We start from the raw sequence: 23,516 nt of genomic DNA on the forward strand, positions 1-23,516 counted from the left end.
GTAGCTCCCCACAAGGTTGTGGGTTCAAACCCCCCCCATTGTGAAGGAATTTTTTTTTATATATATTTGAAATCTAATAGTTTGTCTACTTTGTGACATTAAACTGTAAATCTATTTGTTAATTAAAGAGACCTGTTAAAAAGATTGGTTACTTTCTTTGTATTTTTGGAAGACTTGTTTGGCCCACTTTTAGTATGACCTACATGTGTTGAAGAATTGATAAGAAGCCATGTTGGTTTATTAGGCTTATTGACTGCTTTCACCAGCCAGAAGTGATAGCTCAATGGGTAAGGTCTTGGTTTACCCATCAGTAGCTCCCCACAAGGTTGTAGGTTCAAACCCCATGATTGTGAAATAATTTTTTTTTATTTTATTTTGAAATCTAATAGTTTGTCTATTTTGTGACATTAAACTGTAAATCTATTTTTTAATGAAAGAGACCTGTTGAAAAGATTGGTTAATTTCTTTGTATTTTTTGAAAACTCGATTGGCCTACTTTTAATATGAGCTACATGTGTTGAAGAATTGATAAGAAGCCATGTTGGTTTATTAAGCTTATTGACTGCTTTCACCAGTCAGAAGTGATAGCTCAATGGGTAAGGTCTTGGTTTACCCATCAGTAGCTCCCCACAAGGTTGTGGGTTCAAACCCCCTCATTGTGAAGGACATTTTTTTTTTATATTTGAAATCTAATAGTTTGTCTACTTTGTTACATTAAACTGTAAATATATTTGTGAAATAAAGAGACCTGTTGAAAAGATTTTTTTAATTTTTTGTATTTTTTGAAGACTTGTTTGGCCTACTTTTAATATGAGCTACATGTGTTGAAGATTTGATAAGAAGCCATGTTGGTTTATTAGGCTTATTGACTGCTTTCACCAGTCAGAAGTGATAGCTCAATGGGTAAGGTCTTAGTTTACCCATCAGTAGCTCCCCACAAGGTTGTGGGTTCAAACCCCACAACTGTGAAGGAATAAATGTATTTTTTTTTTATTTAAAATCTAATAGTTTGTCTACTTTGTGACATTAAACTGTAAATCTATTTGTTAATAAAAGAGACCTGTTGAAGAGATTGGTTAATTTCTTTGTTTTTTTTGAAGACTTGTTTTGGCCTACTTTTAATATGAGCTACATGTGTTGAAGAATTGATAAGAAGCCATGTTGGTTTATTAGGCTTATTGACTGCTTTCACCAGTCAGAAGTGATAGCTCAATGGGTAAGGTCTTGGTTTACCCATCAGTAGCTCCCCACAAGGTTGTGGGTTCAATCCCCCCCATTGTGAAGGAATTTTTTTTTTTTATATTTGAAATCTAATAGTTTGTCTACTTTGTGACATTAAACTGTAAATCTATTTGTTAATTAAAGAGACCTGTTGAAAAGATTGCTTTATTTCTTTGTATTTTTTAAAGACTTGTTTGACCTACTTTTAATATGAGCTACGTGTTGAAGAATTGATAAGAAGCCATGTTGGTTTATTAGGCTTATTGACTGCTTTCACCAGTCAGAAGTGATAGCTCAATGGGTAAGGTCTTAGTTTACCCATCAGTAGCTCCCCACAAGGTTGTAGGTTCAAACCCCACCGTTGTGAAGGAATTTTTTTTTTTATTTAAAATCTAAAAGTTTGTCTAATTTGTGACATTAAACTGTAAATCTATTTGTTAAATAAAGAGACCTGTTGAAAAGATTGCTTTATTTCTTTGTATTTTTTGAAGACTTGTTTGGCCTACTTTTAATATGAGCTACATGTGTTGAAGATTTGATAAGAAGCCATGTTGGTTTATTAGGCTTATTGACTGCTTTCACCAGTCAGAAGTGATAGCTCAATGGGTAAGGTCTTGGTTTACCCATCAGTAGCTCCCCACAAGGTTGTAGGTTCAAACCACACCATTGTGAAAGAGTTTTTTTTTTTTATTTAAAATCTAATAGTTTGTCTAATTTGTGACATTAAACTGTAAATCTATTTGTTAATTAAGAGACCTGTTTGGCCCACTTTTAGTATGACCTACATGTGTTGAAGAATTTATAAGAAGCCATGTTGGTTTATTAGGCTTATTGACTGCTTTCACCAGTCAGAAGTGATAGCTCAATGGGTAAGGTCTTAGTTTACCCATCAGTAGCTCCCCACAAGGTTGTGGGTTCAAACCCCACAACTGTGAAGGAAAAAATGTATTTTTTTTTTATTTAAAATCTAATAGTTTGTCTACTTTGTGACATTAAACTGTCAATCTATTTGTTAATAAAAGAGACCTGTTGAAAAGATTGGTTAATTTCTTTGTATTTTTTGAAAACTCGATTGGCCTACTTTTAATATGAGCTACATGTGTTGAAGAATTGATAAGAAGCCATGTTGGTTTATTAGGCTTATTGACTGCTTTCACCAGTCAGAAGTGATAGCTCAATGGGTAAGGTCTTGGTTTACCCATCAGTAGCTCCCCACAAGGTTGTGGGTTCAAACCCCCGCATTGTGAAGGAAATTTTTTTTTTATATTTGAAATCTAATAGTTTGTCTACTTTGTGACATTAAACTGTAAATCTATTTGTGAAATAAAGAGACCTGTTGAAAAGATTGCTTTATTTCTTTGTATTTTTTGAAGACTTGTTTGGCCTACTTTTAATATGAGCTACATGTGTTGAAGATTTGATAAGAAGCCATGTTGGTTTATTAGGCTTATTGACTGCTTTCACCAGTCAGAAGTGATAGCTCAATGGGTAAGGTCTTAGTTTACCCATCAGTAGCTCCCCACAAGGTTGTGGGTTCAAACCCCACAACTGTGAAGGAATAAATGTATTTTTTTTTTATTTAAAATCTAATAGTTTGTCTACTTTGTGACATTAAACTGTCAATCTATTTGTTAATAAAAGAGACCTGTTGAAAAGATTGGTTAATTTCTTTGTATTTTTTGAAAACTCGATTGGCCTACTTTTAATATGAGCTACATGTGTTGAAGAATTGATAAGAAGCCATGTTGGTTTATTAGGCTTATTGACTGCTTTCACCAGTCAGAAGTGATAGCTCAATGGGTAAGGTCTTGGTTTACCCATCAGTAGCTCCCCACAAGGTTGTGGGTTCAAACCCCCGCATTGTGAAGGAAATTTTTTTTTTATATTTGAAATCTAATAGTTTGTCTACTTTGTGACATTAAACTGTAAATATATTTGTGAAATAAAGAGACCTGTTGAAAAGATTGCTTTATTTCTTTGTATTTTTTGAAGACTTGTTTGGCCTACTTTTAATATGAGCTACGTGTTGAAGATTTGATAAGAAGCCATGTTGGTTTATTAGGCTTATTGACTGCTTTCACCAGTCAGAAGTGATAGCTCAATGGGTAAGGTCTTAGTTTACCCATCAGTAGCTCCCCACAAGGTTGTGGGTTCAAACCCCACAACTGTGAAGGAATAAATGTATTTTTTTTTTATTTAAAATCTAATAGTTTGTCTACTTTGTGACATTAAACTGTCAATCTATTTGTTAATAAAAGAGACCTGTTGAAAAGATTGGTTAATTTCTTTGTTTTTTTTGAAGACTTGTTTTGGCCTACTTTTAATATGAGCTACATGTTTTGAAGAATTGATAAGAAGCCATGTTGGTTTATTAGGCTTATTGACTGCTTTCACCAGTCAGAAGTGATAGCTCAATGGGTAAGGTCTTGGTTTACCCATCAGTAGCTCCCCACAAGGTTGTGGGTTCAAACCCCCCCCCATTGTGAAGGAATTTTTTTTTTTATATTTGAAATCTAATAGTTTGTCTACTTTGTGACATTAAACTGTAAATCTATTTGTTAATTAAAGAGACCTGTTAAAAAGATTGGTTACTTTCTTTGTATTTTTGGAAGACTTGTTTGGCCCACTTTTAGTATGACCTACATGTGTTGACGAATTGATAAGAAGCCATGTTGGTTTATTAGGCTTATTGACTGCTTTCACCAGCCAGAAGTGATAGCTCAATGGGTAAGGTCTTGGTTTACCCATCAGTAGCTCCCCACAAGGTTGTAGGTTCAAACCCCATGATTGTGAAATAATTTTTTTTTATTTTATTTTGAAATCTAATAGTTTGTCTATTTTGTGACATTAAACTGTAAATCTATTTTTTAATGAAAGAGACCTGTTGAAAAGATTGGTTAATTTCTTTGTATTTTTTGAAAACTCCATTGGCCTACTTTTAATATGAGCTACATGTGTTGAAGAATTGATAAGAAGCCATGTTGGTTTATTAGGCTTATTGACTGCTTTCACCAGTCAGAAGTGATAGCTCAATGAGTAAGGTCTTGGTTTACCCATCAGTAGCTCCCCACAAGGTTGTGGGTTCAAACCCCCTCATTGTGAAGGACATTTTTTTTTTATATTTGAAATCTAATAGTTTGTCTACTTTGTTACATTAAACTGTAAATATATTTGTGAAATAAAGAGACCTGTTGAAAAGATTGCTTTATTTCTTTGTATTTTTTGAAGACTTGTTTGGCCTACTTTTAATATGAGCTACATGTGTTGAAGATTTGATAAGAAGCCATGTTGGTTTATTAGGCTTATTGACTGCTTTCACCAGTCAGAAGTGATAGCTCAATGGGTAAGGTCTTAGTTTACCCATCAGTAGCTCCCCACAAGGTTGTGGGTTCAAACCCCACAACTGTGAAGGAATAAATGTATTTTTTTTTTATTTAAAATCTAATAGTTTGTCTACTTTGTGACATTAAACTGTCAATCTATTTGTTAATAAAAGAGACCTGTTGAAAAGATTGGTTAATTTCTTTGTTTTTTTTGAAGACTTGTTTTGGCCTACTTTTAATATGAGCTACATGTGTTGAAGAATTGATAAGAAGCCATGTTGGTTTATTAGGCTTATTGACTGCTTTCACCAGTCAGAAGTGATAGCTCAATGGGTAAGGTCTTGGTTTACCCATCAGTAGCTCCCCACAAGGTTGTGGGTTCAATCCCCCCCATTGTGAAGGAATTTTTTTTTTTTATATTTGAAATCTAATAGTTTGTCTACTTTGTGACATTAAACTGTAAATCTATTTGTTAATTAAGAGACCTGTTGAAAAGATTGGTTACTTTCTTTGTATTTTTGGAAGACTTGTTTGGCCCACTTTTAGTATGACCTACATGTGTTGAAGAATTGATAAGAAGCCTTGTTGGTTTATTAGGCTTATTGACTGCTTTCACCAGTCAGAAGTGATAGCTCAATGGGTAAGGTCTTGGTTTAAGGATCTGTAGCTCCCCACAAGGTTGTGGCTTCAAACCCCACCATTGTAAAGGATACATTTTTATTTTTATTTTGAAATCTAATAGTTTGTCTATTTTGTGACATTAAACTGTAAATCTATTTTTTAATGAAAGAGACCTGTTGAAAAGATTGGTTAATTTCTTTGTATTTTTTAAAGACTTGTTTGGCCTACTTTTAATATTAGCTACATGTGTTGAAGAATTGATAAGAAGCCATGTTAGTTTATTAGGCTTATTGACTGCTTTCACCAGGCAGAAGTGATAGCTCAATGGGTAAGGTCTTGGTTTACCCATCAGTAGCTCCCCACAAGGTTGTAGGTTCAAACCCCACCATTGTGAAGGATTTTTTTTTTTTTTTAAATCTAATAGTTTGTCTAATTTGTGACATTAAACTGTAAATCTATTTGTTAATTAAAAAAACCTGTTGAAAAGATTGCTTTATTTCTTTGTATTTTTTGAAGACTTGTTTTGGCCTACTTTGAATATGACCTACATTTGTTAAAGATTTGATAAGAAGCCATGTTGGTTTATTAGGCTTATTGACTGCTTTCACCAGTCAGAAGTAATAGCTCAATGGGTAAGGTCTTAGTTTACCCATCAGTAGCTCCCCACAAGGTTGTGGGTTCAAACCCCACCACTGTGAAGGAATAAATATTTTTTTTTACATTTAAAATCTAATAGTTTGTCTACTTTGTGACATTAAACTGTAAATATATTTGTGAATTTAAGAGACCTGTTGAAAAGATTGGTTAATTTCTTTGTATTTTTTAAAGACTTGTTTGGCCTACTTTTAATATGACCTACATGTTTTGAAGAATTGATAAGAAGCCATGTTGGTTTATTAGGCTTATTGACTGCTTTCACCAGTCAGAAGTGATAGCTCAATGGGTAAGGTCTTGGTTTACCCATCAGTAGCTCCCCACAAGGTTGTGGGTTCAATCCCCCCCATTGTGAAGGAATTTTTTTTTTTTATATTTGAAATCTAATAGTTTGTCTACTTTGTGACATTAAACTGTAAATCTATTTGTTAATTAAGAGACTTGTTGAAAAGATTGGTTACTTTCTTTGTATTTTTGGAAGACTTGTTTGGCCCACTTTTAGTATGACCTACATGTGTTGAAGAATTGATAAGAAGCCTTGTTGGTTTATTAGGCTTATTGACTGCTTTCACCAGTCAGAAGTGATAGCTCAATGGGTAAGGTCTTGGTTTACCCATCAGTAGCTCCCCACAAGGTTGTAGGTTCAAACCCCACAGGTTATTAGGCAAACTGTTGAAAAGATTGCTTTATTTCTAGGATTTTTATTTTTTTTTTTTTAAATCTAATAGTTTGTCTAATTTGTGACATTAAACTGTAAATCTATTTGTTAATTAAAGAGACCTGTTGAAAAGATTGCTTTATTTCTTTGTATTTTTTAAAGACTTGTTTGACCTACTTTTAATATGAGCTACGTGTTGAAGAATTGATAAGAAGCCATGTTGGTTTATTAGGCTTATTGACTGCTTTCACCAGTCAGAAGTGATAGCTCAATGGGTAAGGTCTTAGTTTACCCATCAGTAGCTCCCCACAAGGTTGTAGGTTCAAACCCCACCGTTGTGAAGGAATTTTTTTTTTTTATTTAAAATCTAAAAGTTTGTCTAATTTGTGACATTAAACTGTAAATCTATTTGTTAAATAAAGAGACCTGTTGAAAAGATTGCTTTATTTCTTTGTATTTTTTGAAGACTTGTTTGGCCTACTTTTAATATGAGCTACATGTGTTGAAGATTTGATAAGAAGCCATGTTGGTTTATTAGGCTTATTGACTGCTTTCACCAGTCAGAAGTGATAGCTCAATGGGTAAGGTCTTGGTTTACCCATCAGTAGCTCCCCACAAGGTTGTAGGTTCAAACCCCACCATTGTGAAAGAGGTTTTTTTTTTTATTTAAAATCTAATAATTTGTCTAATTTGTGACATTAAACTGTAAATCTATTTGTTAATTAAGAGACCTGTTTGGCCCACTTTTAGTATGACCTACATGTGTTGAAGAATTTATAAGAAGCCATGTTGGTTTATTAGGCTTATTGACTGCTTTCACTAGTCAGAAGTGAAAGCTCAATGGGTAAGGTCTTGGTTTAAGGATCTGTAGCTCCCCACAAGGTTGTGGCTTCAAACCCCACCATTGTAAAGGATACATTTTTATTTTTATTTTGAAATCTAATAGTTTGTCTATTTTGTGACATTAAACTGTAAATCTATTTTTTAATGAAAGAGACCTGTTGAAAAGATTGGTTAATTTCTTTGTATTTTTTAAAGACTTGTTTGGCCTACTTTTAATATGAGCTACATGTGTTGAAGAATTGATATGAAGCCATGTTAGTTTATTAGGCTTATTGACTGCTTTCACCAGTCAGAAGTGATAGCTCAATGGGTAAGGTCTTGGTTTACCCATCAGTAGCTCCCCACAAGGTTGTAGGTTCAAACCCCACCATTGTGAAGGATTTTTTTTTTTTTTTTAAATCTAATAGTTTGTCTAATTTGTGACATTAAACTGTAAATCTATTTGTTAATTAAAAAAACCTGTTGAAAAGATTGCTTTATTTCTTTGTATTTTTTGAAGACTTGTTTTGGCCTACTTTTAATATGACCTACATTTGTTAAAGATTTGATAAGAAGCCATGTTGGTTTATTAGGCTTATTGACTGCTTTCACCAGTCAGAAGTAATAGCTCAATGGGTAAGGTCTTAGTTTACCCATCAGTAGCTCCCCACAAGGTTGTGGGTTCAAACCCCACCACTGTGAAGGAATAAATATTTTTTTTTACATTTAAAATCTAATAGTTTGTCTACTTTGTGACATTAAACTGTAAATATATTTGTGAATTTAAGAGACCTGTTAAAAAGATTGGTTAATTTCTTTGTATTTTTTAAAGACTTGTTTGGCCTACTTTTAATATGACCTACATGTTTTGAAGAATTGATAAGAAGCCATGTTGGTTTATTAGGCTTATTGACTGCTTTCACCAGTCAGAAGTGATAGCTCAATGGGTAAGGTCTTGGTTTACCCATCAGTAGCTCCCCACAAGGTTGTGGGTTCAAACCCCCCCCATTGTGAAGGAATTTTTTTTTTATATTTGAAATCTAATAGTTTGTCTACTTTGTGACATTAAACTGTAAATCTATTTGTTAATTAAAGAGACCTGTTAAAAAGATTGGTTACTTTCTTTGTATTTTTGGAAGACTTGTTTGGCCCACTTTTAGTATGACCTACATGTGTTGAAGAATTGATAAGAAGCCATGTTGGTTTATTAGGCTTATTGACTGCTTTCACCAGCCAGAAGTGATAGCTCAATGGGTAAGGTCTTGGTTTACCCATCAGTAGCTCCCCACAAGGTTGTAGGTTCAAACCCTATGATTGTGAAATAATTTTTTTTTTTTTTTTTTTGAAATCTAATAGTTTGTCTATTTTGTGACATTAAACTGTAAATCTATTTTTTAATGAAAGAGACCTGTTGAAAAGATTGGTTAATTTCTTTGTATTTTTTGAAAACTCGATTGGCCTACTTTTAATATGAGCTACATGTGTTGAAGAATTGATAAGAAGCCATGTTGGTTTATTAGGCTTATTGACTGCTTTCACCAGTCAGAAGTGATAGCTCAATGGGTAAGGTCTTGGTTTACCCATCAGTAGCTCCCCACAAGGTTGTGGGTTCAAACCCCCGCATTGTGAAGGAAATTTTTTTTTTATATTTGAAATCTAATAGTTTGTCTACTTTGTGACATTAAACTGTAAATATATTTGTGAAATAAAGAGACCTGTTGAAAAGATTGCTTTATTTCTTTGTATTTTTTGAAGACTTGTTTGGCCTACTTTTAATATGAGCTACATGTGTTGAAGATTTGATAAGAAGCCATGTTGGTTTATTAGGCTTATTGACTGCTTTCACCAGTCAGAGGTGATAGCTCAATGGGTAAGGTCTTAGTTTACCCATCAGTAGCTCCCCACAAGGTTGTGGGTTCAAACCCCACAACTGTGAAGGAATAAATGTATTTTTTTTTTATTTAAAATCTAATAGTTTGTCTACTTTGTGACATTAAACTGTCAATCTATTTGTTAATAAAAGAGACCTGTTGAAAAGATTGGTTAATTTCTTTGTATTTTTTGAAAACTCGATTGGCCTACTTTTAATATGAGCTACATGTGTTGAAGAATTGATAAGAAGCCATGTTGGTTTATTAGGCTTATTGACTGCTTTCACCAGTCAGAAGTGATAGCTCAATGGGTAAGGTCTTGGTTTACCCATCAGTAGCTCCCCACAAGGTTGTGGGTTCAAACCCCCGCATTGTGAAGGAAATTTTTTTTTTATATTTGAAATCTAATAGTTTGTCTACTTTGTGACATTAAACTGTAAATATATTTGTGAAATAAAGAGACCTGTTGAAAAGATTGCTTTATTTCTTTGTATTTTTTGAAGACTTGTTTGGCCTACTTTTAATATGAGCTACATGTGTTGAAGATTTGATAAGAAGCCATGTTGGTTTATTAGGCTTATTGACTGCTTTCACCAGTCAGAAGTGATAGCTCAATGGGTAAGGTCTTAGTTTACCCATCAGTAGCTCCCCACAAGGTTGTGGGTTCAAACCCCACAACTGTGAAGGAATAAATGTATTTTTTTTTTATTTAAAATCTAATAGTTTGTCTACTTTGTGACATTAAACTGTCAATCTATTTGTTAATAAAAGAGACCTGTTGAAAAGATTGGTTAATTTCTTTGTATTTTTTGAAAACTCGATTGGCCTACTTTTAATATGAGCTACATGTGTTGAAGAATTGATAAGAAGCCATGTTGGTTTATTAGGCTTATTGACTGCTTTCACCAGTCAGAAGTGATAGCTCAATGGGTAAGGTCTTGGTTTACCCATCAGTAGCTCCCCACAAGGTTGTGGGTTCAAACCCCCGCATTGTGAAGGAAATTTTTTTTTTATATTTGAAATCTAATAGTTTGTCTACTTTGTGACATTAAACTGTAAATATATTTGTGAAATAAAGAGACCTGTTGAAAAGATTGCTTTATTTCTTTGTATTTTTTGAAGACTTGTTTGGCCTACTTTTAATATGAGCTACATGTGTTGAAGATTTGATTAGAAGCCATGTTGGTTTATTAGGCTTATTGACTGCTTTCACCAGTCAGAAGTGATAGCTCAATGGGTAAGGTCTTAGTTTACCCATCAGTAGCTCCCCACAAGGTTGTGGGTTCAAACCCCACAACTGTGAAGGAATAAATGTATTTTTTTTTTATTTAAAATCTAATAGTTTGTCTACTTTGTGACATTAAACTGTCAATCTATTTGTTAATAAAAGAGACCTGTTGAAAAGATTGGTTAATTTCTTTGTATTTTTTGAAAACTCGATTGGCCTACTTTTAATATGAGCTACATGTGTTGAAGAATTGATAAGAAGCCATGTTGGTTTATTAGGCTTATTGACTGCTTTCACCAGTCAGAAGTGATAGCTCAATGGGTAAGGTCTTGGTTTACCCATCAGTAGCTCCCCACAAGGTTGTGGGTTCAAACCCCCGCATTGTGAAGGAAATTTTTTTTTTATATTTGAAATCTAATAGTTTGTCTACTTTGTGACATTAAACTGTAAATATATTTGTGAAATAAAGAGACCTGTTGAAAAGATTGCTTTATTTCTTTGTATTTTTTGAAGACTTGTTTGGCCTACTTTTAATATGAGCTACATGTGTTGAAGATTTGATAAGAAGCCATGTTGGTTTATTAGGCTTATTGACTGCTTTCACCAGTCAGAAGTGATAGCTCAATGGGTAAGGTCTTAGTTTACCCATCAGTAGCTCCCCACAAGGTTGTGGGTTCAAACCCCACAACTGTGAAGGAATAAATGTATTTTTTTTTTATTTAAAATCTAATAGTTTGTCTACTTTGTGACATTAAACTGTCAATCTATTTGTTAATAAAAGAGACCTGTTGAAAAGATTGGTTAATTTCTTTGTTTTTTTTGAAGACTTGTTTTGGCCTACTTTTAATATGAGCTACATGTGTTGAAGAATTGATAAGAAGCCATGTTGGTTTATTAGGCTTATTGACTGCTTTCACCAGTCAGAAGTGATAGCTCAATGGGTAAGGTCTTGGTTTACCCATCAGTAGCTCCCCACAAGGTTGTGGGTTCAATCCCCCCCATTGTGAAGGAATTTTTTTTTTTTATATTTGAAATCTAATAGTTTGTCTACTTTGTGACATTAAACTGTAAATCTATTTGTTAATTAAGAGACCTGTTGAAAAGATTGGTTACTTTCTTTGTATTTTTGGAAGACTTGTTTGGCCCACTTTTAGTATGACCTACATGTGTTGAAGAATTGATAAGAAGCCTTGTTGGTTTATTAGGCTTATTGACTGCTTTCACCAGTCAGAAGTGATAGCTCAATGGGTAAGGTCTTGGTTTAAGGATCTGTAGCTCCCCACAAGGTTGTGGCTTCAAACCCCACCATTGTAAAGGATACATTTTTATTTTTATTTTGAAATCTAATAGTTTGTCTATTTTGTGACATTAAACTGTAAATCTATTTTTTAATGAAAGAGACCTGTTGAAAAGATTGGTTAATTTCTTTGTATTTTTTAAAGACTTGTTTGGCCTACTTTTAATATTAGCTACATGTGTTGAAGAATTGATAAGAAGCCATGTTAGTTTATTAGGCTTATTGACTGCTTTCACCAGTCAGAAGTGATAGCTCAATGGGTAAGGTCTTGGTTTACCCATCAGTAGCTCCCCACAAGGTTGTAGGTTCAAACCCCACCATTGTGAAGGATTTTTTTTTTTTTTTTTTAAATCTAATAGTTTGTCTAATTTGTGACATTAAACTGTAAATCTATTTGTTAATTAAAGAGACCTGTTGAAAAGATTGCTTTATTTCTTTGTATTTTTTGAAGACTTGTTTTGGCCTACTTTTAATATGACCTACATTTGTTAAAGATTTGATAAGAAGCCATGTTGGTTTATTAGGCTTATTGACTGCTTTCACCAGTCAGGAGTAATAGCTCAATGGGTAAGGTCTTAGTTTACCCATCAGTAGCTCCCCACAAGGTTGTGGGTTCAAACCCCACCACTGTGAAGGAATAAATTTTTTTTTTACATTTAAAATCTAATAGTTTGTCTACTTTGTGACATTAAACTGTAAATATATTTGTGAATTAAAGAGACCTGTTGAAAAGATTGGTTAATTTCTTTGTATTTTTTAAAGACTTGTTTGGCCTACTTTTAATATGACCTACATGTGTTGAAGAATTGATAAGAAGCCATGTTGGTTTATTAGGCTTATTGACTGCTTTCACCAGTCAGAAGTGATAGCTCAATGGGTAAGGTCTTGGTTTACCCATCAGTAGCTCCCCACAAGGTTGTGGGTTCAACCCCCCCCATTGTGAAATAATTTTTTTTTTTTTTATTTTGAAATCTAATAGTTTGTCTATTTTGTGACATTAAACTGTAAATCTATTTTTTAATGAAAGAGACCTGTTGAAAAGATTGGTTAATTTCTTTGTATTTTTTGAAAACTCGATTGGCCTACTTTTAATATGAGCTACATGTGTTGAAGAATTGATAAGAAGCCATGTTGGTTTATTAGGCTTATTGACTGCTTTCACCAGTCAGAAGTGATAGCTCAATGGGTAAGGTCTTGGTTTACCCATCAGTAGCTCCCCACAAGGTTGTCGGTTCAAACCACACCATTGTGAAGGAAAATTGTTTTTTTTAATTTAAAATCTAATAGTTTGTCTACTTTGTGACATTAAACTGTAAATCTATTGTTAATTAAAGAGACCTGTTGGAAAGATTGCTTTATTTATTTGTATTTTTTAAAGACTTGTTTGGCCTATTTTTAATATTAGCTACATGTGTTGAAGAATTGATAAGAAGCCATGTTGGTTTATTAGGATTATTGACTGCTTTCACCAGTCAGTAGTGATAGCTCAATGGGTAAGGTCTTGGTTTACCCATCAGTAGCTCCCCACAAGATTGTGGGTTTAAACCCCACAACTGTGAAGGAATAAATGTATTTTTTTTTTATTTAAAATCTAATAGTTTGTCTACTTTGTGACATTAAACTGTAAATCTATTTGTTAATAAAAGAGACCTGTTGAAAAGATTGGTTAATTTCTTTGTTTTTTTTGAAGACTTGTTTTGGCCTACTTTTAATATGAGCTACATGTGTTGAAGAATTGATAAGAAGCCATGTTGGTTTATTAGACTTATTGACTGCTTTCACCAGTCAGAAGTGATAGCTCATGGGTAAGGTCTTGGTTTACCCATCAGTAGCTCCCCACAAGGTTGTGGGTTCAATCCCCCCCATTGTGAATGAATTTTTTTTTTTTTTATTTGAAATCTAATAGTTTGTCTACTTTGTGACATTAAACTGTAAATCTATTTGTTAATTAAGAGACCTGTTGAAAAGATTGGTTACTTTCTTTGTATTTTTGGAAGACTTGTTTGGCCCACTTTTAGTATGACCTACATGTGTTGAAGAATTGATAAGAAGCCTTGTTGGTTTATTAGGCTTATTGACTGCTTTTACCAGTCAGAAGTGATAGCTCAATGGGTAAGGTCTTAGTTTACCCATCAGTAGCTCCCCACAAGTTTGTAGGTTCAAACCCCACCATTGTAAAATAATTTTTTTTTTTTTATTTAAAATCTAATAGTTTGTCTAATTTTTGACATTAAACTGTAAATCTATTTGTTAATTAAAGAGAACTGTTGAAAAGATTGGTTACTTTCTTTGTATTTTTTGAAGACTTGTTTGGCCCACTTTTAGTATGACCTACATGTGTTGAAGAATTGATAAGAAGCCATGTTGGTTTATTAGGCTTATTGACTGCTTTCACCAGTCAGAAGTGATAGCTCAATGGGTAAGGTCTTGGTTTACCCATCAGTAGCTCCCCACAAGGTTGTAGGTTCAAACCCCACAGGTTATTAGGCAAACTGTTGAAAAGATTGCTTTATTTCTAGGATTTTTTTTTTTTTTTTTTAAACCATATAGTTTGTCTAATTTGTGACATTAAACTGTAAATCTATTTGTTAATTAAAGAGACCTGTTGAAAAGATTGCTTTATTTCTTTGTATTTTTTAAAGACTTGTTTGACCTACTTTTAATATGAGCTACATGTGTTGAAGAATTGATAAGAAGCCATGTTGGTTTATTAGGCTTATTGACTGCTTTCACCAGTCAGAAGTGATAGCTCAATGGGTAAGGTCTTGGTTTACCCATCAGTAGCTCCCCACAAGGTTGTACGTTCAAACCCCACAGGTTATTAGGCAAACTGTTGAAAAGATTGCTTTATTTCTAGGATTTTTATTTTTTTTTTTTTAAATCTAATAGTTTGTCTAATTTGTGACATTAAACTGTAAATCTATTTGTTAATTAAAGAGACCTGTTGAAAAGATTGCTTTATTTCTTTGTATTTTTTAAAGACTTGTTTGACCTACTTTTAATATGAGCTACATGTGTTGAAGAATTGATAAGAAGCCATGTTGTTTATTAGGCTTATTGACTGCTTTCACCAGTCAGAAGTGATAGCTCAATGGGTAAGGTCTTAGTTTACCCATCAGTAGCTCCCCACAAGGTTGTAGGTTCAAACCCCACCGTTGTGAAGGAAATTTTTTTTTTTATTTAAAATCTAAAAGTTTGTCTAATTTGTGACATTAAACTGTAAATCTATTTGTTAAATAAAGAGACCTGTTGAAAAGATTGCTTTATTTCTTTGTATTTTTTGAAGACTTGTTTGGCCTACTTTTAGTATGACCTACATGTGTTGAAGAATTGATAAGAAGCCATGTTGGTTTATTAAGCTTATTGACTGCTTTCACCAGTCAGAAGTGATAGCTCAATGGGTAAGGTCTTGGTTTACCCATCAGTAGCTCCCCACAAGGTTGTAGGTTCAAACCCCACAGGTTATTAGGCAAACTGTTGAAAAGATTGCTTTATTTCTAGGATTTTTATTTATTTTTTTTTAAATCTAATAGTTTGTCTAATTTGTGACATTAAACTGCAAATCTATTTGTTAATTAAAGAGACCTGTTGAAAAGATTGCTTTATTTCTTTGTATTTTTTAAAGACTTGTTTGAGCTTCTTTTAATATGAGCTACATGTGTTGAAGAATTGATAAGAAGCCATGTTGGTTTATTAGGCTTATTGACTGCTTTCACCAGTCAGAAGTGATAGCTCAATGGGTAAGGTCTTGGTTTACCCATCAGTAGCTCCCCACAAGGTTGTACGTTCAAACCCCACAGGTTATAAGGCAAACTGTTGAAAAGATTGCTTTATTTCTAGGATTTTTATTTATTTTTTTTTAAATCTAATAGTTTGTCTAATTTGTGACATTAAACTGTAAATCTATTTGTTAATTAAAGAGACCTGTTGAAAAGATTGCTTTATTTCTTTGTATTTTTTAAAGACTTGTTTGACCTACTTTTAATATGAGCTACATGTGTTGAAGAATTGATAAGAAGCCATGTTGGTTTATTAGGCTTATTGACTGCTTTCACCAGCCAGAAGTGATAGCTCAATGGGCAAGGTCTTGGTTTACCCATCAGTAGCTCCCCACAAGGTTCTGGCTTCAAACCCCACCATTGTAAAGGATACATTTTTATTTTTATTTTGAAATCTAATAGTTTGTCTATTTTGTGACATTAAACTGTAAATCTATTTTTTAATGAAAGAGACCTGTTGAAAAGATTGGTTAATTTCTTTGTATTTTTTAAAGACTTGTTTGGCCTACTTTTAATATGACGTACATGTGTTGAAGAATTGATAAGAAGCCATGTTGGTTTATTAGGCTTATTGACTGCTTTCACCAGTCAGAAGTGATAGCTCAATGGGTAAGGTCTTGGTTTACCCATCAGTAGCTCCCCACAAGGTTGTGGGTTCAAACCCCCCCATTGTGAAGGAATTTTTTTTTTTATATTTGAAATCTAATAGTTTGTCTACTTTGTGACATTAAACTGTAAATCTATTTGTTAATTAAAGAGACCTGTTAAAAAGATTGGTTACTTTCTTTGTATTTTTGGAAGACTTGTTTGGCCCACTTTTAGTATGACCTACATGTGTTGAAGAATTGATAAGAAGCCATGTTGGTTTATTAGGCTTATTGACTGCTTTCACCAGCCAGAAGTGATAGCTCAATGGGTAAGGTCTTGGTTTACCCATCAGTAGCTCCCCACAAGGTTGTAGGTTCAAGCCCCACCATTGTGAAAGAATTTTTTTTTTTTTAATTTAAAATCTAATAGTTTGTCTAATTTGTGACATTAAACTGTAAATCTATTTGTTAATTAAAGAGAACTGTTGAAAAGATTGGTTACTTTCTTTGTATTTTTGGAAGACTTGTTTGGCCCACTTTTAGTATGACCTACATGTGTTGAAGAATTGATAAGAAGCCATGTTGGTTTATTAGGCTTATTGACTGCTTTCACCAGTCAGAAGTGATAGCTCAATGGGTAAGGTCTTGGTTTAAGGATCTGTAGCTCCCCACAAGGTTCTGGCTTCAAACCCCACCATTGAAAAGGATATATTTTTATTTTTATTTTGAAATCTAATAGTTTGTTTATTTTGTGACATTAAACTGTAAATCTATTTTTTAATGAAAGAGACCTGTTGAAAAGATTGGTTAATTTCTTTGTATTTTTTCAAAACTCGATTGGCCTACTTTTAATATGAGCTACATGTGTTGAAGAATTGATAAGAAGCCATTTGGTTTATTAGGCTTATTGACTGCTTTCACCAGTCAGAAGTGATAGCTCAATGGGTAAGGTCTTGGTTTACCCATAAGTAGCTCCCCACAAGGTTGTAGGTTCAAACCCTACCATTGTGAAAGAGTTTTTTTTTTTTATTTAAAATCTAATAGTTTGTCTAATTTGTGACATTAAACTGTAAATCGATTTGTTAATTAAGAGACCTGTTTGACCCACTTTTAGTATGACCTACATGTGTTGAAGAATTGATAAGAAGCCATGTTGGTTTATTAGGCTTATTGACTGCTTTCACCAGTCAGAAGTGATAGCTCAATGGGTAAGGTCTTGGTTTAAGCATCTGTAGCTCCCCACAAGGTTGTGGCTTTAAACCCCACCATTGTAAAGGATACATTTTTATTTTTATTTTGAAATCTAATAGTTTGTCTATTTTGTGACATTAAACTGTAAATCTATTTTTTAATGAAAGAGACCTGTTGAAAAGATTGGTTAATTTCTTTGTATTTTTTAAAGACTTGTTTGGCCTACTTTTAATATGAGCTACATGTGTTGAAGAATTGATAAGAAGCCATGTTAGTTTATTAGGCTTATTGACTGCTTTCACCAGTCAGAAGTGATAGCTCAATGGGTAAGGTCTTGGTTTACCCATCAGTAGCTCCCCACAAGGTTGTAGGTTCAAACCCCACCACTGTGAAGGAATAAATATTTTTTTTTACATTTAAAATCTAATAGTTTGTCTTCTTTGTGACATTAAACTGTAAATCTATTTGTTAATTAAAGAGACCTGTTGAAAAGATTGGTTAATTTCTTTGTATTTTTTAAAGACTTGTTTGGCCTACTTTTAATATGACCTACATGTGTTGAAGAATTGATAAGAAGCCATGTTGGTTTATTAGGCTTTTTGACTGCTTTCACCAGTCAGAAGTGATAGCTCAATGGGTAAGGTCTTGGTTTACCCATCAATAGCTCCCCACAAGGTTGTGGGTTCAAACCCCCCCATTGTGAAGGAATTTTTTTTTTTATATTTGAAATCTAATAGTTTGTCTACTTTGTGACATTATACTGTAAATCTATTTGTTAATTAAAGAGACCTGTTAAAAAGATTGGTTACTTTCTTTGTATTTTTGGAAGACTTGTTTGACCCACTTTTAGTATGACCTACATGTGTTGAAGAATTGATAAGAAGCCATGTTGGTTTATTAGGCTTTTTGACTGCTTTCACCAGCCAGAAGTGATAGCTCAATGGGTAAGGTCTTGGTTTACCCATCAGTAGCTCCCCACAAGGTTGTAGGTTCAAACCCCACCATTGTGAAATAATTTTTTTTTTTTTTTTTTGAAATCTAATAGTTTGTCTATTTTGTGACATTAAACTGTAAATATATTTGTGAAATAAAGAGACCTGTTGAAAAGATTGCTTTATTTCTTTGAATTTTTTGAAGACTTGTTTGGCCTACTTTTAATATGAGCTACATGTGTTGAAGATTTGATAAGAAGCCATGTTGGTTTATTAGGCTTATTGACTGCTTTCACCAGTCAGAAGTGATAGCTCAATGGGTAAGGTCTTGGTTTACCCATCAGTAGCTCCCCACAAGTTTGTAGGTTCAAACCCCACCATTGTAAAATAATTTTTTATTTATTTATTTAAAATCTAATAGTTTGTCTAATTTGTGACATTAAACTGTAAATTTATTTGTTAATTAAAGAGAACTGTTGAAAAGATTGGTTACTTTCTTTGTATTTTTTGAAGACTTGTTTGGCCCACTTTTAGTATGACCTACATGTGTTGAAGAATTGATAAGAAGCCATGTTGGTTTATTAGGCTTATTGACTTCTTTCACCAGTCAGAAGTGATAGCTCAATGGGTAAGGTCTTGGTTTACCCATCAGTAGCTCCCCACAAGGTTGTGGGTTCAAACCCCCCCATTGTGAAGGAATTTTTTTTTTTATATTTGAAATCTAATAGTTTGTCTACTTTGTGACATTAAACTGTAAATCTATTTGTTAATTAAAGAGACCTGTTAAAAAGATTGGTTACTTTCTTTGTATTTTTGGAAGACTTGTTTGGCCCACTTTTAGTATGACCTACATGTGTTGAAGAATTGATAAGAAGCCATGTTGGTTTATTAGGCTTATTGACTGCTTTCACCAGCCAGAAGTGATAGCTAAATGGGTAAGGTCTTGGTTTACCCATCAGTAGCTCCCCACAAGGTTGAAGGTTCAAACCCCACCATTGTGAAATAATTTTTTTTTTTTTTATTTAAAATCTAATAGTTTGTCTAATTTGTGACATTAAACTGTAAATCTATTTGTTAATTAAAAAGAACTGTTGAAAAGATTGGTTACTTTCTTTGTATTTTTGGAAGACTTGTTTGGCCCACTTTTAGTATGACCTACATGTGTTGAAGAATTGATAAGAAGCCATGTTGGTTTATTAGGCTTATTGACTGCTTTCACCAGTCAGAAGTGATAGCTCAATGGGTAAGGTCTTGGTTTAAGGATCTGTAGCTCCCCACAAGGTTCTGGCTTCAAACCCCACCATTGTAAAGGATACATTTTTATTTTTATTTTGAAATCTAATAGTTTGTCTATTTTGTGACATTAAACTGTAAATCTATTTTTTAATGAAAGAGACCTGTTGAAAAGATTGGTTAATTTCTTTGTATTTTTTGAAAACTCGATTGGCCTACTTTTAATATGAGCTACATGTGTTGAAGAATTGATAAGAAGCCATGTTGGTTTATTATGCTTGTTGACTGCTTTCACCAGTCAGAAGTGATAGCTCAATGGGTAAGGTCTTGGTTTACCCATTAGTAGCTCCCCACAAGGTTGTGGGTTCAAACCCCCCCATTGTGAAGGAAATTTTTTTTTTATATTTGAAATCTAATAGTTTGTCTACTTTGTGACATTAAACTGTAAATATATTTGTGAATTAAATAGACCTGTTGAAAAGATTGGTTAATTTCTTTGTATTTTTTGAAGACTTGTTTGGCCTACTTTTAATATGACCTACATGTGTTGAAGAATTGATAAGAAGCCATGTTGGTTTATTAGGCTTATTGACTGCTTTCACCAATCAGAAGTGATAGCTCAATGGGTAAGGTCTTGGTTTACCCATCAGTAGCTCCCCACAAGGTTGTAGGTTCAAACCCCCCCCCATTGTGAAGGAATTTTTTTTTTTATATTTGAAATCTAATAGTTTGTCTACTTTGTGACATTAAACTGTAAATCTATTTGTTAATTAAAGAGACCTGTTAAAAAGATTGGTTACTTTCTTTGTATTTTTGGAAGACTTGTTTGGCCCACTTTTAGTATGACCTACATGTGTTGAAGAATTGATAAGAAGCCATGTTGGTTTATTAGGCTTATTGACTGCTTTCACCAGCCAGAAGTGATAGCTCAATGGGTAAGGTCTTGGTTTACCCATCAGTAGCTCCCCACAAGGTTGTAGGTTCAAACCCCATGATTGTGAAAGAATTTTTTTTTTTTTTATTTTGAAATCTAATAGTTTGTCTATTTTGTGACATTAAACTGTAAATCTATTTTTTAATGAAAGAGACCTGTTGAAAAGATTGGTTAATTTCTTTGTATTTTTTGAAAACTCGATTGGCCTACTTTTAATATGAGCTACATGTGTTGAAGAATTGATAAGAAGCCATGTTGGTTTATTAGGCTTATTGACTGCTTTCACCAGTCAGAAGTGATAGCTCAATGGGTAAGGTCTTGGTTTACCCATCAGTAGCTCCCCACAAGGTTGTGGGTTCAAACCCCCGCATTGTGAAGGAAATTTTTTTTTTATATTTGAAATCTAATAGTTTGTCTACTTTGTGACATTAAACTGTAAATATATTTGTGAAATAAAGAGATCTGTTGAAAAGATTGCTTTATTTCTTTGTATTTTTTGAAGACTTGTTTGGCCTACTTTTAATATGAGCTACATGTGTTGAAGATTTGATAAGAAGCCATGTTGGTTTATTAGGCTTATTGACTGCTTTCACCAGTCAGAAGTGATAGCTCAATGGGTAAGGTCTTAGTTTACCCATCAGTAGCTCCCCACAAGGTTGTGGGTTCAAACCCCACAACTGTGAAGGAATAAATGTATTTTTTTTTTATTTAAAATCTAATAGTTTGTCTACTTTGTGACATTAAACTGTCAATCTATTTGTTAATAAAAGAGACCTGTTGAAAAGATTGGTTAATTTCTTTGTTTTTTTTGAAGACTTGTTTTGGCCTACTTTTAATATGAGCTACATGTGTTGAAGAATTGATAAGAAGCCATGTTGGTTTATTAGGCTTATTGACTGCTTTCACCAGTCAGAAGTGATAGCTCAATGGGTAAGGTCTTGGTTTACCCATCAGTAGCTCCCCACAAGGTTGTGGGTTCAATCCCCCCCATTGTGAAGGAATTTTTTTTTTTATATTTGAAATCTAATAGTTTGTCTACTTTGTGACATTAAACTGTAAATCTATTTGTTAATTTAGAGACCTGTTGAAAAGATTGGTTACTTTCTTTGTATTTTTGGAAGACTTGTTTGGCCCACTTTTAGTATGACCTACATGTGTTGAAGAATTGATAAGAAGCCTTGTGGGTTTATTAGGCTTATTGACTGCTTTCACCAGTCAGAAGTGATAGCTCAATGGGTAAGGTCTTGGTTTAAGGATCTGTAGCTCCCCACAAGGTTGTGGCTTCAAACCCCACCATTGTAAAGGATACATTTTTATTTTTATTTTGAAATCTAATAGTTTGTCTATTTTGTGACATTAAACTGTAAATCTATTTTTTAATGAAAGAGACCTGTTGAAAAGATTGGTTAATTTCTTTGTATTTTTTAAAGACTTGTTTGGCCTACTTTTAATATTAGCTACATGTGTTGAAGAATTGATAAGAAGCCATGTTAGTTTATTAGGCTTATTGACTGCTTTCACCAGTCAGAAGTGATAGCTCAATGGGTAAGGTCTTGGTTTACCCATCAGTAGCTCCCCACAAGGTTGTAGGTTCAAACCCCACCATTGTGAAGGATTTTTTTTTTTTTTTTTTAAATCTAATAGTTTGTCTAATTTGTGACATTAAACTGTAAATCTATTTGTTAATTAAAGAGACCTGTTGAAAAGATTGCTTTATTTCTTTGTATTTTTTAAAGACTTGTTTGACCTACTTTTAATATGAGCTACATGTGTTGAAGAATTGATAAGAAGCCATGTTGGTTTATTAGGCTTATTGACTGCTTTCACCAGTCAGAAGTGATAGCTCAATGGGTAAGGTCTTAGTTTACCCATCAGTAGCTCCCCACAAGGTTGTGGGTTCAAACCCCACAACTGTGAAGGAATAAATGTATTTTTTTTTATTTAAAATCTAATAGTTTGTCTACTTTGTGACATTAAACTGTAAATCTATTTGTTAATAAAAGAAACCTGTTGAAAAGATTGGTTAATTTCTTTGTTTTTTTTGAAGACTTGTTTTGGCCTACTTTTAATATGAGCTACATGTGTTGAAGAATTGATAAGAAGCCATGTTGGTTTATTAGGCTTATTGACTGCTTTCACCAGTCAGAAGTGATAGCTCAATGGGTAAGGTCTTGGTTTACCCATCAGTAGCTCCCCACAAGTTTGTGGGTTCAATCCCCCCCATTGTGAAGGAATTTTTTTTTTTTATATTTGAAATCTAATAGTTTGTCTACTTTGTGACATTAAACTGTAAATCTATTTGTTAATTAAGAGACCTGTTGAAAAGATTGGTTACTTTCTTTGTATTTTTGGAAGACTTGTTTGGCCTACTTTTAGTATGACCTACATGTGTTGAAGAATTGATAAGAAGCCTTGTTGGTTTATTAGGCTTATTGACTGCTTTCATCAGTCAGAAGTGATAGCTCAATGGGTAAGGTCTTGGTTTACCAATCAGTAGCTCCCCACAAGGTTGTGGGTTCAATCCCCCCCATTGTGAAGGAATTTTTTTTTTTTATATTTGAAATCTAATAGTTTGTCTACTTTGTGACATTAAACTGTAAATCTATTTGTTAATTAAGAGACCTGTTGAAAAGATTGGTTACTTTCTTTGTATTTTTGGAAGACTTGTTTGGCCCACTTTTAGTATGACCTACATGTGTTGAAGAATTGATAAGAAGCCATGTTGGTTTATTAGGCTTATTGACTGCTTTCACCAATCAGAAGTGATAGCTCAATGGGTAAGGTCTTGGTTTACCCATCAGTAGCTCCCCACAAGTTTGTAGGTTCAAACCCCACCATTGTAAAATAATTATATATTTTTTTTATTTAAAATCTAATAGTTTGTCTAATTTTTGACATTAAACTGTAAATCTATTTGTTAATTAAAGAGAACTGTTGAAAAGATTGGTTACTTTCTTTGTATTTTTTGAAGACTTGTTTGGCCCACTTTTAGTATGACCTACATGTGTTGAAGAATTGATAAGAAGCCATGTTGGTTTATTAGGCTTATTGACTGCTTTCACCAGTCAGAAGTGATAGCTCAATGGGTAAGGTCTTGGTTTACCCATCAGTAGCTCCCCACAAGGTTGTAGGTTCAAACCCCACAGGTTATTAGGCAAACTGTTG

This window comes from Silurus aristotelis (genome assembly GCF_946808225.1).
Source record: "Silurus aristotelis genome assembly, chromosome: 27".
NCBI classification, from domain to species: domain Eukaryota; kingdom Metazoa; phylum Chordata; class Actinopteri; order Siluriformes; family Siluridae; genus Silurus; species Silurus aristotelis.